Raw genomic sequence first — 16,410 nt, forward strand, 5'->3', positions numbered from 1 at the left:
GAAAGCGATTTCAGCCACTGGGCCTCAGCACATGTGCCCTCTTACTTCTTGAAATATTAATAATTAACCACATATATATATTTTTAATTATATAAATTAATTTAGTTCTACTGATTAGGAGTAGAAGTTGACAAAAAAATGCTTAATGTCATGACATACATGCCATAATCAGACAATTACCTATTACGACAGTGACGTAAATAACGGTTGAGTGCGGTTGTGAGAGCAAACTTGGCAAAGCTGACTTTATTCTAAAATATTTAACGTTGCACTTGATGATTCAACAGTAATGGATTTCAGGAAATGGTTTGCCAGATCAACAGCCGACAGGTAAATAAGAACCGGACTGAGTATGTAGTTAAAGAAACAACTGGAGCCAACATCAATAATAAATTGGAGCTACGCAGGCTGCACTTCAGTGCTTTGGATCATATTCCTGGGTGAAATCGAAGTGCATTTCAGTGAACGTAATTCAAAGTTGGCCACAGCGCTTTACCGCTCTTGACCCAGAAAATGATACCTTGTTTTTTTTAGATATGGTAAAGTCCATAAATCCCATCATGGATTCAACAAATTCTACCATTGTGGATACATCGTTGCAAACTAATATATCTCCACAATCAAAACAGAGGAAAGCCAGCAGATGATGACTAGGAGACTTCTCTCTGAACAACATAAAGTACTTGAAGCTACGTCCAGTGTTTTGTCCGCACGCAAACTCGCTGTCACGTTCGGGGCCTCCACCGCCATGTGTGAGAACTCCTTATCTGTGCTCAAGAACGTTTTTACGGAGCAATTAACCACACTCGTAAAGCCCAGCTCGTGCATCTTGGATTCGAGCGGGACCTCACAGAGAAATTTCGCACAGAATAGACAGACCTTGTTGTGAGAAATTTTACCACTTCCACTCGTTGAATGCTATTAGTTTTATGAATTATTATTGTAATAATTCTTGGCTGTTAATATGAAATCTGAGCCTCTCTTTACACTACTCACAACCCAAAATGAACCAGCTGCCACCAACTTTAATTACCACTGGAGGTCCGGGAAAGGAGTCTGATCAAACACACTGTATGCACAATTATAAGGGAAATAAACGATACTTTATTAACGCTTAATTCTTTAAAAAGATTATTATTATTTTAGTGAGGTGAGAGAGACCCATCGAAGCCCCCTCGTCCCGAATGCCCTGGTATTTTCTCAGGTTTGTCTGGCATCAACAAACTCAGATACTAAGAATAGATAATGGAGTGGAGATGGTAAGAGCTGCCATTCCGAATCAGCACGTACAAAGAGAAATCCATTAAATTCTGCTCAAATTTTAATCCGATAGTTTTATATTTTTTGCCACAATGTTTCCTTTTTCCCTTATGGTAATTAAAGATTTAGCAGGTGGATTTTAGTATGTTGAGAGATTGACCTCCATTAGTTCACCCAGCCACTTCTTTCTCTTTTCTTTTATGTTGGCCTGTATTTTGGTCTGTTGTGGTTTTGGGAATAGAACCCAATGACGTTGAAACTAAGGATTCATTTTGATCCCTGTCTGTTATGCAGCATGCATTACATATGCTTTCACTTGTGCGTATTTAGCGCTTAACAATGCTGTAAATTAGTCAAAGCAATGTGTGTTGAGATTATTACTCCAGCTCTAGGACAATAATCCATACAAACATGCCAACTGTGCATGAAAATGTGCCGAGGTGAGTCATTGTGCCTCCGGAGCTTGAGTCAGAACACCCGTACAGTGAGATTGGAGACTGAGGTGCTATAGTTAATAGTTTATTTTGCTTTATGGCTCTGTTTATTTTCACACTTCTTCATGAGGGGAGAGATGCAAGCCATTTGGCATTTGCTTAGCACAATTTCCACATTATTAAGTAAGTACCTAACAGGACTTGAACGAGCTCTTGACACTGTCTTGTGTCTTGTGAACTGTGATGCCGGCAGCCAGTTCCTTAGGTCCTGGCAAAAGCTGACTCTAAAAGGAACCTTTATTATTAGATCCTCAAGTTCCCTTCAAGCAAGTTTGAACATGAGTTTAAGTGCTTTAGTGTGGTTACCACTCTGCTTCTCTCAGCTTCTCAAGCTCACACAGGACCTAGTGAAAACTACAGAGAATAATGCGAGAGCATATTAAGCACACTGAGAACTATTATTGTAATAATGATTAGTTTTGGGGTGTAACAAATACATCATGTGATCTCTTTCCCCCATCTTTTGCTAATAATGAGCTGTGAATCCTAGGCTATCTAAAGATCATAGATTTCTTCTCGTACTACACCATTGGGTTTATATATATATATATATATATATATATATATATATATATATATATATATATATATATATATATTCCGCAAAAAATGAGACATCCCTTTTTTAAGAGAATGTATGTTAAAGATAATCTTTTTACAGATCTTTATCAGAAAGGGTTTAAACAATGTTTTTCATGCTTGTTCAGTGAACCATAAACAATTATTGCACATGCACCTGTGGAACAATCCTTAAGACACGAACAGTTTACAGGCGGGAGGTGATTAAGGTCACAGTTACAATAACTTAGGACACTAAAGAGACCTTTCTACTGACTCTGAAAAACACCAGAAGAAAGATGCCTAGGGTTCCTGCTCACCTTCATGAACATGCCATAGACCTGCTGCAGGGAGGCATGAGGACTGCAGATGTGTCCAGAGGAATAAACTGTAATGTCTGTAATGTAAGACGGCTAAGACGGTGCTACAGGGAGACAGCTGATTGTCCTCGCAGTGGAAAATTACATGTAACCGTGTGTCCTCCCCAGACGTGATCGAGAACTTGCAAATGCCTCGGTGGAAGACTGGAGTAGCATCTCACTGCAATAACTGACCAGTCTGGTGCAGTCCATGAGGATGAGATGCACGGTAATACTTAAAGCAGCTGGAGGACACCACGTACTGACTGTTCCTTTTAATATTGACCCCCCCCCCCCCCCCCCCCCCGCTTTATTCAGTTGTTGAATGTTTTTTATGTTAGTACAAATATTTACACGTTCAGACGTTTTATTTGCTGGAAATAAAAGCACGTGAACGTGAGAGGACGTTTCTTTTTTTTTTTTTTGCTGAAAACTCTTCTTCACTTCAAATTATTTATGAAAAAGAATTTTTGTTGGCTTTCAGATGAATGAATCATCTCTGAAAATTCCCTTTGTGTTTGTAAGGCCATGGCGCCTAATTGTGAGATCATAGTGCAATTTCAAATACAGTCTTCTTCGATACTATTGAAACAGCAAGGCCAAGCACTTTTTTTTTTTTTTTTTTTTTTTTTTTTTTGCTGTAGATTGAACACATTTGGGTTTGAGATCAAAAGATGAACGTAAGAATTAGAGACTATACATTTCAGAACTGTACAATTTTTAAAATTTCAGCTTTTATTTCCTGGTATTTTATTTCTAGAAGTGTTAAACAACATAGAACATAACGCATTTTGTAGTAGACAACCCAAATTGTAGGCAAAAATATTGGAACATTTGACTGACAGGTGTTTCGTGTTACCCAAGTGGGGAAACAATGGTGGCTCAGACTTTAAGGCTCTGGTTTACTGATCAGAAGGTTGGGGGTTCAAGCCCCAGCACTGCCAAACTGCCACTGTTAGGCCCCTGAGCAAGGCCCTTAACCCTCTCTGCATCATAGCTGACCAGGCAGACAGTGCAAGACAACTAGTGCAGAACATGACTATATGTATATATACACTCATGCAAATGAGCCAAAACATGAATCAGGTGAAAACTTTTACAATAACAGTACATGAATATTCATGCACTAAGAGCTGAATTAATACTTATTTAAATATGGTCCTAGCCACCCAGAGCACGTACTAATACTTCAGTGGGATTTGAAGAGAAATGGATGGAGAATGATGCAATATCCCAAAACAAGCCCAATATTATTATAAGCTGTCACGGCCTCGATGTAAACAGACTCAATAAACGAGCCTGCAACATAAACTGAAACCACTCGCAGTGTGAAAAGCAAAAACAGAATTTATTTACTGAAAAATATAATTCTTCAAACAGCAACAAAGCTTATAGGAAGAACAGGCACTATCCACTGATCTCTGGTCACCTGCGAGCAGAATATAACTGGAGAGATGGAAAAGGAGATTACATTAGAACCATAACTACTATTAGTATACATGAGTATGTTATACTGATTTTCTTGTATTTTTTTTTTTATAACCTGTAATAATTGTAGAAGGGTGAAATACACCAACAGCACTGATATTATTGTGAGGCTGTGAGCAGACAGTGTCAATGCATCAGGGGAAAATAGTGACCATAAATGTAAAAAAACAACAACAACAACAAAAAAAAAAAACAAAGTCGCTTGTCAGATTCTTCTAACAAGCAACCATGTTTTATAAAACAAGCCACAAAAAAAACCACAACCCGTGACTTTGCTTATTATCAGCAGACCTGGCAACTCTGATAGGTATACCTCATTTACATTTATGGCATTTGACATTTATCTCATTTATTCAACTGGACATTGGAAGGCTAAGGGCCTTGCTCAAGGGCCCAGCAGTGGCAGCACTGGGATTTGAACCCACGACCTTCTGATTAGTAGTACACCACCTTAAATAAAGAGCTACCACTGACCTACAACCTCAAACTATCAGGCGTACAGAGGTGCAGTGCTGAAGCACAACCCATGTTTAAAAAAAAAAAAAATGTAATTAATTAAATAAAAACAACTCTGCGAGTAACTTGCAGTTTTGTATTTCAGACATCGATAGAGAGGCAGAATTTCACTACTGCAGCTTTAAGTAAGTATTAATTCAGGTATTGTTACCATTCAGGTACTGTTATTGAACAAGTGTCACTTTTAGATGAAAAAACTGAACTCCTAATAATATTACATCCAAGAGTGATTCCAAGAGTGTTTTTAATTCATATAGCATGAATCATCAATAACACCATTACATAAAATCACAAAGTATAAGCTTCATGTAAAAAAAAAAAAGCATTACAACAACATAGTCATCATAAGATGATAATGTAATGTAAGCTAAAGATAATGTGACATAGGCTACATCATTATACTACTGTACACTAAAGAAAGTTCATTGAATTGACTTTATTCGAATGTGTACGTTGGTTCCACGTGTTTCAACCGAGTTACATTAACACAATTTAGTGTTTTCATACATCCAGCATGATTTGATCATGTACTGTACTTTCAGAGCCCTGAATAAAAATCTGCCAAATGCTTTTAATCGATCTCCTGAGAATCAAAGCAAGGATGCTGGCATGCTGCAACAGCCACATTTCCACATAGTTATCCATCACGCTCACTCTTGTAACTAGAAACTTGTTTAAATGAAGTATATTCAAATTCAAGCAAATCATACACTCTTAGTTTACAAGGTTATGAGCATGATGTGCTTCTACTTCTACTGCAGTTTGAATCAATAATGCAGATTATCGCACTCATTATGAGAGCAAATGATGTTTCATAGTTAGCTGCACTCTTGCAGGTGTTCACTCATGTGAATTGTTAGCCTAGAGGTGAATCTAGATGATCTAAATCTCTCAGAAGGGCCACATTTATTTTGCCTCGGGCCCTTCTGACAGAATTATGTTGTTATTATGCCTTCATGTTACGCAGAGGTATTGTTGTGACCCTAGACTTCTACGGAGGAATCGCAGTAGACACTTGTTTCGAAGACTTCATTTCTTTATTGAAAACAATCGTAAGAACATAGAAAAATAAAGGGGCTACCCTACAAACGCTGACCACAGGGGGCGCTGTTCCCACAGCATCGCATCATTATGGGAAAACATAAAATGATACATAAACACATATAAATATAAGCAGAATATTTCAAAGGCTCCCAAGGATATAATTATACACTATATATTTAAAAGTAGTCAAAACACATCTAACAGAACATAACATGTTCATTTTTTTTTTCCATAGTGTGCTATACAAATAGGAAATCAAACCTGAGTGAGGAAACAAAAATGATTATCTTCAACTAATGTTAAATAACGTGTTAACTAATATAAAGTACACAGTACCGGTACTTGCCAAGCGGTGCCGCCTGTATAGTACACATCATTCCAGGTACCTATTACATTTCAGCCCACATTAAGAACTGCTAACACTACTCTGAATAACACTACCTGCTAACTCTGGCTAACTATTACCAACAATTCATCTTATAATAAGGTTTTTCTTTAATTATCCTTAATTAATCCGTCATTATCTCCATCACTTATCCCCGTCCTGTTTCTTCTTTTCCTCTTCCTGTCGTTTTCCCGTGAGCTTCTGGCTGCCAGATAGGTTCATTTTTCATATCCATTTGCAGGAATTAAAGCTTGCGCGACTCGAGTGTGAATGGGTGGCGCAGGAGAATAAACGTGTCTGCAAAGGGGCCCACTTTATGGCGGTTGCTGAAATGTTGCGGATTATTTTAAGATGAAAATTTCGGATTATTTAAATGATCAGCCCTGGGGGGCCCCTCCCGGTTTGCGGGACCCCGGGCAATCGCCTGCCCTTTGGATACGCCTCTGCTGCTAGGACACAGCTAATTCCTCATATTTATGTAGGCAAGAAATCATTATGGGATGGTGTATGCATATTGGCGCATCAGCTGAGCTGTTAGTTGTTATGAATTGATAGTTGTTATTATATTCAAAAATTTTGTTGTATTTTAGTAGTAGAAGTGTGGACTCCAGAGTGGTGCAACAGAAAAGCATTTACCCTATACACAGGAAACGGCAAGTTCAGATTCTAACAATGCCACAGCCATCCATGTCTGGGTGTGTAGAAAGCAAAACTGTGCATATTCTCTTTCCCCTGTCAATCACAGTCACACAGCCAGTCGTGGGAGTCTGTGAAATCATATATACAGAAGACAAGAGGGCAGATAGTGTTTTTCTCTGAGGGTGTTACACTACCCTGTGATGCAGCATGAGCAGCAGTTAAAAAAGATGCGTTTGGCTGGCTTCAGATGTCTCTGAGTATGCATCATGTCAGACATCACCCTCCCTGGTTGGTAGTTTTTGTATGGTGTGGAAATTGGTAGGTGACCAAACTGTGGCAAAAATGGGTGGGGTGGGAGTGGAATTCGAGTAAAGTAGCCCATTTATGTCAAAGTGGCGTGACATTAATAGTGTACATCCACAAAAAAAGGAAAACGACTAACTTTTATATCTTCATTCCATTTTAGCAAGCATAATTGTGAACAAAATTGGATTTAAAAATACCACTGCTTTAGTCGATTTAAATGTCACACCCCTGATGTGTCATTTTCCCCACTTTTCTTACCAAAATAGCTATCCCATCGGCATCATACACTCGGTAATAAAGGTACCAAATGTGCATTTCCTTGTCATTGAGGTGGTACCATCAAGGATACTGTACATCTTTCATAACTGCAGTATATGTCTTTAACCTTTGAAAATAATTTAAGGCACATACCTGGACGTGAAGGACCACTGTACTTAAGGCTTCATTCTAGAAGCTCATTAAAGGTACACCACATGCACCATCCCAGATAAAAGATACACACTAAAGATACAAAAAGTTTACCCTAGATGGTACTAACCTAGCGACAGTGAAAAAGTACTGTTTGTTACTATTATTGCTGAGAATACAGAATACACTTACACAGGCACAACAATAAAGCCTCATAGTGCCTATATAGAGTTCATAATATGCCCCTTTACCTGCTTAAATTTAAATTCGAACTCAATTAACACAAGCAGATTCATATTATAATAAAAATGTACACTGAATGTATTCATAATGTATTCATACCATTACATAAGTAATCCAGAGGAAGAGACAAGCCTCTTGACAAAGTTAAGGATCTGGAAGACAGTGAAAAGAGTGCAGGGAAGTATGGATTAGACTGAGTAAGTTGCCAAGCTGCATCGAACAAGAGAAGGGAACATGCATGTGTTGTGAATAACTGCTCTTTGCCTATGGTTAGAGCTTCTAGTGTTTCAGTTCTGAGTAGGTGGACTCTCATCGTTGGCCTTTATCTAGGAGCACCATATCTGTCTTTTCATCTATCCTGTTATGAGTTACCAAGCGTTTCCATGGGAACTAAATGGAAATCTCTCTCTCAAAAAAAAAAAAGAAAAAAAGAAAGAAAAAAAAAGAGAAGTGTGATATGGTCAAGGCTGGAGATGGTTCATAACAAGATGAAAGCCAGAGGGTTTGATGAGTCCACCTTAAGCTGTAGCACTGCATGGGTAGCTCCATGTGATAAAAAAATATATATATATATATATATATATATATTAATAAAAAAAAATCAGCATGGCAACACAACAAATATGATTTTAATTAGTGATGGTCATGATTAGCTGACCTTTTAGGTACCCATTATCACACCATGTTTCTGATTAGGCTGATAGAATTCAAATTTATTGGTTTATTGGTTAACGGTTTGACACGAAAGACCAATAAATGAATAAAAAGATAAATAAAAACATGTTGTTTATTTTCTGTTACAATTTAAAGCAATGGTATGGGGAAATCGCTCGTCTAACTCGTTGGATGAACTATTAAGCACACGCAAATAAAGCTAAGTGTGCCAAGTTTTACTTAGTCTTAATGACTGAATTTGTCAGACAACGTTACATTACAACAACAACAAAAAAATACATTTACATAAATAAAACAAAAGTGTGTCTCACTTCAGAATATGGGTAACTTTCCCTGTATAAATATTCACTTGAGTTTGGGATTTGGTCTAACTCTGTGCTGTAGTAGCTTAAAGATGGGGCCAGCTTTTTTAAGGTCAGGGCATTTAATACTCATGACTTTTGGGGACATGGTTTTAAACGGAAAGGGCTGTATTTGTTTGTATTTTGAGTTTCAAAGAACTTCCACCGAAATCAATCATTCCGATTCCTGCACAGAGATGAGGAATTTTTAAAACATACAATACATTTTTTATATAAAGATACTGTATATAAAATGCCGTTAAACATCACAACACTTATCGGTACTAAAACAAATACTAACCTGAAACATGATGATGGTGCCACCTCATGATGATCACAACTTCATCATATTATGCAAACATATAGTGTGCTGATAATGCTAAACGTTTACCGTTATTCGTTGAGCAGACGCGTTTATCCGAGGCGACTTACGGACGATAACGGAAATACACCTAAAGCGATACAACACAAGCAAGTAGCGCTATCATACCAGATTCGAATCGAGTTCTAGAGAAGCATAGAGCACAGAGAGCATTCTCTTACACCTCTTATCTCTTACAGCTATTCTCGCTGTATACATCCCTGTATTCATCTGCCTACAATTTTCCAGACATGTCATGTGTTTGTTATTAAATATCTCATTGTTAACGATGACCCAATGTTTTGTGTTTTCAAATACCCAAGCACAAAATTTCTCAAAATGCCACTCATTTAAATTAAAATTACATTATCAAGCCTCCTTTATATTATGTGTTTTTCCAATCAGTTTCTGGCCGGATCGAAAAATCTAGTCAATGTCTATTGTTCTCCTAAGCATATACACGTAGGCAGTGGTTTAAAATATTGTACCTCTAGAAAGGTAAACCAACATATTCCAATACAGTGGAACTTATTGCATTGGCACCCTGTCCAGGGTGTACACCGCCTTGTGACCGATGCTCCCTGGAATAGGCTCCAGGTTTCCCCGTGACCCGGAAGAGGATAAACGGTATAGAAGATGGATGGATGGATGGAACTTATTGCAGGATTCATGCAATATGTTGCATCGTCATTAAAAATGAACCTTTTTACAAAGTGGGTAAAATATCATGGAAATAAATTAAGCAATGATGTTTTCAAATACTTTCAAGCTAGGTGATCCGTTTCTGTATGTAAACAGCAGATATGTTGTGGCATGGAACTGAGGAGTGAGGCATGGCAGTGGCTAAACACCTTACTGAAGTACCTCACATTGAATAATGTACTTGCTTACCTTTTTTAAATGTCCTTCAGAATAATTAGTGTAATTAGCAAGTTTTATCCTGTGTGGGTGTGTTTTGGAAATGGGATTTTATATGGCGCTGCAGTGCTGTTTACCTGTGCCAACGGCTTCCAGTGAATCTGCCAGACAATCGACAGAAACACAATGACACTGTGCTGTGTAAAAAATTGCCTTGTTGATATGGCTGTCGCTTTGTAGCCTACTGGAGAATCGCTTTGAAAAGTTTTTATGCAAACGTGCAGAAAATATAGCTGATGACTCGTTTTTCACTTGTCCGATTACGGTACCATCATTGTATTGATTGTGTTTGAAGTACAGGGACGTATATGAGTACAGATGTAGGCCCTATGATGTCCAATTATTGTCTCCAGGGTTTGACATTGTTTGACAAATACTTCTTAAATGTTAACTGCGGATGCCATTTTGTCTTTCCATTGCAATTGCAATTTTAATCTGGTATCGCTAGTGATTGGAGCACATTTACATTTTGACATAGGTTCTTGCTTTTATCATCAATTTTCCATGCCGCTTATCCTACACAGGGTTGCGGGGAGCTTGAAGCCTATCCCTGGGAACCCGGGGCACAAGGCAGGGCACACCCTGGACGGTGTGCCAACCAATCGCGGGGCACAATCACACACATTCATACAATTTGGAAATACTAATCAGCCTACAACGCATGTCTTTGGACTGGGGGAGGAAACCGGAGTACCCGGAGGAAACCCCCGGAAGCACACAGGGCAGAGACGGAATTCGAACACTCAACATGAGGCAAACATGCTAACCACTAAGCCACTGTAGTCCCCCTTTTCTGACATGCTAATATACCAATAAACAATAAAAACAAATTTTCACTTTAGCTATCTCAGATGTTCTTTAACCATATATGTATCTACACTATATGGCCAAAAATATGTGGACACCAGATCATCATATTCATATATGCTTGTTGAACATCCCATTCCAGAGTTAATCTACCCTTAGCTGTTATAATAACCTCCAATCTTTGGGGATTTGCCCACGCAGCCACAAGTGCATAAGTGAGGTTAGGCACTCATGTGGGGTATGGAGATCTGGCTCATAGTCAGTGTTCCAATTCATCCCAAAAGTGTTCAGCGGGGTTGAGGTCAGGGCTCAGTGCAGGCCCCTCGAGTTCTCCCACTCCGCCCTTGGCAAACCATGTCTTGACAGACCTCACTTTGTTCAGAGGCATGACTTTGGGCCCCTTAGTTCCTGTAAAAGAACATCTTAATGCTGTACAGCATCTACAATTGTGTGCTTCCAACTCTGTATCAACAGTTTGGGGAAGACTCAGATGTTTCAGACTCAGGTGACTCAGATTTTCAGGTGTCTACAAACTTTTGGCCATATAGTGTAGTCAGTTATAAATCTAGCTAGTAATTTACAGCTGTATGCATAGAAGTCCTTCATATTCGCTCAATAATGAACTCCTTTATTATTAACTCTGATTTGTAAATACACTGCTTCCTGTTTCCACTACGATATAGCTTGAGCTAGAGCTTTATAACCAACTGGATACCTACTGTGATTGAAGAACATGTGCTCTACATTCATACCAATACAGGAGAAAACATGATTTTACCTTGACATACTGTATGTTATATAAAGTTTATTAGCTTGCATTTTATAAGAAATGTAATGATGTCATGACTTAAAAATAAACAACTTAGGGTTATTGTTGTTTATTATTAAGCTTATATATATATATATATATATATATATATATATATATATATATATATATATATATATATATATATATATATATATATATATATATATATAACCCAAGAAACTGAAATCATGTGCTTCTTGAACTATCATAATGTCTGACTCCTTAGTCACAACATGCTAAAATGGAGTCATGATGTTATTTTTATCCTAGCTTCTGACCTCCCTTAGGCCATGTAGTGCCCAATCAGCATGTTGTATGTGTCCAGACTGATAACTATCTCTCAGGCTAAATCCCTGGAATGAACAGAAACAGCATCACAATGGACAGCCAACCACATTCTATCTTCTCATGTACCTGGCCAGTAGCCTGGCCAGTTTAAGGATTGACAACTATCCAGAAACCCTTAGGTGTGTATTCATCTCAGTAATAAATTTCCTACTGGGGACATCACCGAGGGCTTCAGCAACCACATGCCCCCTTCAAAGTAGGTAAAATGGATGGACCATGCCCTATATTGGAGTGATGTATGTTTTGGCCAACAAGGGTGGGCAGCTAAGCTCTTACAGAGGCACATTCACCTCTGAACAAACACCTCTGCACAATTTCGGTCTCCAAGAAACCATTATGGTGCTGACTTTTGCTCCCAAATATATCCTCTTTGGAGGTTTATGTGGATAACTTTCATTGGTTGAGATTGGAGAATGAGCCCGGAGGTACAGCCGCCTTTGTACACACTTTTCATATATTATGTAATGGGCAAACATGTTTGCATTCACAGAGTATTTAATCTAATTTAATACCAACCTAGATGCTCTTTTCCACCCATGTCCAGCTGTCCACTTTACTAAATGCGTTAAACAATAATATGTATGGGGTACTGCTGGATTCCCATCATTTCAACCAGCAGTACCTGACAAAAAAAAAAAAACTACTATTATTACCATGCTACACAATTTACATATGATCTCAAAAGATCTCACATCTCGCTTAAAACAACAGCTTTTCGTTCGTATCAAAACAGGAAAAATGTGAATTCATCTTGACATATGCTGTGTGGAGTTTATTAGCCAATTTTTTTTATAAACCATTAATGCATCGTGAATTAAAAATAAACAACTTATAAGGAATAACTTAATGGTATTATTGTTCGTTATTATTAAGCTAATTTACGCCTGAATACATTAATACAGTAAGCCAATTCACACATATACACACACACACACATATATATAATAATAATAATAATAATAATAATAATAATATACTCCATCTCACTCTAACTGTTAGCTATTTAGCTGTTAGCTATTTCTTAACAACCAAGTTTTTACTGCTCATGACCAAGTTTTTTATTCACATAGAAAGTGGAAGCTAATACTAGCTTGTTTTTCAACCAGGTTAGAAACAGACAACAGCTGTCAGTTAGAGTTTATAGATTTAATAATAATAATAATAATAATAATAATAATAATAATAATAATAATAATAATAATAATAATAATAACAAAAATCAAGTGTTCGGTATGGGCTGCACTGCCTTAGAAGATCAGCAAGATATCCTGGAGCAAGATATGCTAGAGCTTTTACGTCTTTTAATGTAATAAGCAATTATCTGTCCAGAACTCATTTGGAGCCGGTGTATATTAAATAAGACTGAGATAATATGCAATTACTAAAGCTGTTTTTTTTTTTGTTTTTTTTTTTTTTTTGCTGAAACTCACTTAAAGCGAAGGCAGGGCAAGCAGCTAGCAATGCTAGAACATTGACGACTGAATGTGTCAATCTCCAATATTTCTATTTTCCTCTCGAATAAACCTGTAGATGTGATCTGCATTTCTACCTGCTTCCAAATGAAACCCCCCTCCAACCTTCTCTGGAACTCTTTATTCCTTTCAGATTCAAGTCACATCAATGACAGGAAGGACAACACAAAAAGACTAAATACCTGCATAGAGATAGGGAAGATAATTGTGTCGTTTTGTAGGTGCAGTTTACTAGCAAGCCATGCTGGTAGACTGAAATATTAAATTGACTAAGAGCAAGTATGAGTTCTGTCACTGCAATATGCTTACTGAGCTCCTGCTTGTCTGAGCACCCTCGCAGAATGCAGAACAAATATCTGTCCAAGTGTGTCGAAATATATTTTAGCGGAATACGTTGAACTCTATAATTAGAGTTAACTTGCCACATCACTACAGCAACAAACTGGTACCATCGTTTGGCTGAAATCTAAAAATCTAAAAAGACATGGCACTTTTTTTCCCACTAGCATTTAAGAGGTTCAAGCAGCTGAACCAGCAGGCAGCAGTGAAGTCTTACCTTTTTCTGTGTCTCTGTATCCATCAGGCAGTGAGAGCCAAGGCAGTCATGCTCTTTGGGAAGCCGGTTAGCAGTTTATCAACAAGGTAGGTGTGTGTGTGTGCGTGTGTGTGTGTATGTATGGGGGATCACAGACGGCTCCTAGTGAGCAGTCCACAGTGGGTTTCCAGTGCGCTTCTGTTCACTCAAGTCATTCCAGCTCACCTCAACGGATGCTACGGCTTACAGGTAGGACCTCCAACATCTCCGTCTGGAGCTTGCCAGCATGCACCTGTGCTTATCCCCTGGATTCAACTTTCCCTCTTTTTCCTCCTCTCTCTCTTTTCCCTTTCCCCCTTTTTCCGGTGCCTGCATACGTTGCTTTCCGTTCTTCAGGAAGACCCAGCGAGTGTGGTTGCGATGCAGAGACGGAGAGAGAAAGCGCAACGGGAGGGGGTTAGAGGGAGGTAGTGAGGGAGGGAGAGAGGGACATCAGGAGGGAGGGAGGAAAAGGGAGAAGGAATGCTTCTTCCATCGGCATCAATCAGAGAAGAAGTGAAGTGAAGGGGAGGGTTGGTGGAGACACTGAGCGTCACATGAAGAGCAGAATAGATGTGTGTGTGTGTGTCTCCGTGCATGTTTGTTTGTGTATATGTGGATATCTATGGATAAGGATATGTGTGGTGGATTTATTGGAGTATGGGGTCTTTCCTCATACTCCATCATTCACACGCACGGACAGAAGACAATCAGTCCCAGATTAAACATGCTGTGAACATCTCCACGGCATTCTCAGAACGCTTCCATATTTGAAAGAACTACATGGAGAACATGGAAATTTGAAATTCAAATAACTAACACTGCACGTTCGATCAAATGACAAAGGAATAAACACACCGAGAGCTAGTTTCATCAAGCAATGAATGCGCTCTGTCTATAGGATAATGGCATCCATGCTCTACAAGGCAATCTACTAATTGCCTCAATCCAAAACTTAATAGCAGGATATGTGCGAGAGTACCAGAGAGGTATAAATAGAGAAATATAATGAGAACAAGAGAGAGATGGAGACTGAGCCAGATCCAGACACACAGCTTATGTCGCTCAGGCTGATGAAAGACTGGGGGTATTTACTGAGAGCAAGGGGCCGCATACTAAACAGGTCCCTTGACTCTACGAGGGAACAAAATGAAACCACTGTCCTGTCAATCCAATAATTTGCTTTCTCTTAGTTGGATGAATTGTTGCTAGGGTGAAATTTCCTAGAGAGTCTAGTTTATAGGTTGACTGAATGTGACATTAGTTTGTGTTTCCAAAAGAACCTGAGGTCTTGTCCTTTTGAGTTCTGCACGTCAGACAGTCTGACAAGTGTCAGTGCTTGTGCTGCGATGTATTCCTTCTCATGAATTGAAGCCTAAGGAACAGTAAGAATTGTGGAAGTTGATTCCTCACTGCAGCAGGTTCATTCCTTCCTTCCTTCCTTCCTTCCTTCCTTCAATCATTCATTCCTTCAGGCAGGAAGTTTAGCATAGTTAATCCACCTACCAGCATGTTTTTGGTAGGTGGGAGAAATCCAGAGAACCAGGAGGAAACCCATACAGAGCATGCACATGCATGCATTTACAGAACAAAGCCAACTTAACGAGAGTGGAATTCAAGCTGGAAAGATTCAGTGTTGTTTGTTTTGAACAAAGTTTCCAATTATATTACTGACTGACTACTGTTCCAAGCACACAAGCTCAAATAATAACGTCACATGCACTCTTGCCCTGGGTTGGGTCTGCTGTGATCTTTAAGCAGTGTATTGCTGAGATTGCTACACACACTCTATTAATCAGTCTGATTAAACGCTGTGGGATCATTGCATAATAAATTCTAGATCCCATTTACAGATAGAAAAGCCAAGAAAAAATCAGAAAAATGAACAGGAAGGAGGCCATTTAAAGAGTGTCTGAGTAAGCGTATGAGATTTATTAAACGGCAAGACTGATGTCTAACATTATGTAACAACTGTTGAAGCTGTTATAGTTGATTTTTTAAAGAAAATAGATTTCACTAAAATAACATCCTGAGAGCTTCTCTTTCTAAGGAGATGTTTCTGTGACAGTCTTGGGCTCTGTAGTAATCAGCAACTATAATTCCACCCTTGCCCAGCTGTATTAACCCGTGAGGAAACATGTCTGTAAAGAGCACATCCCCCTTGTCAATAATTTTGCATGTTCACAGGCATACGACACAAGGATTTCATCAAGCTAGTGAAGTGCTAGCTTGATGACGTCGGTGGTAAGTGTATGATTACGTCAGAGATATTAAGTTCTTTAAGCAAAGCAGGGGAAGGCGGAAAGGGCCTCATTTCTCAATCGTGCATACGCGTGGTTTTGTGCATAAACCGTGCGTACGCATGTTTCTGTGGCTTGAATGGGATGTATCGAGTTTTGCTTA

At 38.6% G+C, this 16,410-nt stretch overlaps 1 long non-coding RNA gene across 1 annotated transcript in view; it reads right to left on the reverse strand.

The window, feature by feature from the left end:
- The window catches only part of LOC128633507 (uncharacterized), a 115,610-nt gene extending 101,249 nt beyond the window's left edge, over positions 1–14,361 (reverse strand). Inside the window, exon 1 of the long non-coding RNA XR_008396930.1 lies at positions 13,990–14,361. This is a non-coding gene — a long non-coding RNA (uncharacterized LOC128633507). The remainder of the gene's footprint in view (positions 1–13,989) is intronic.
- Between the last annotated feature and the right edge of the window lie 2,049 nt (positions 14,362–16,410).

The sequence above is a fragment of the Ictalurus punctatus genome, chromosome 8 (genome assembly GCF_001660625.3).
Source record: "Ictalurus punctatus breed USDA103 chromosome 8, Coco_2.0, whole genome shotgun sequence".
In the NCBI taxonomy this organism is placed as follows: domain Eukaryota; kingdom Metazoa; phylum Chordata; class Actinopteri; order Siluriformes; family Ictaluridae; genus Ictalurus; species Ictalurus punctatus.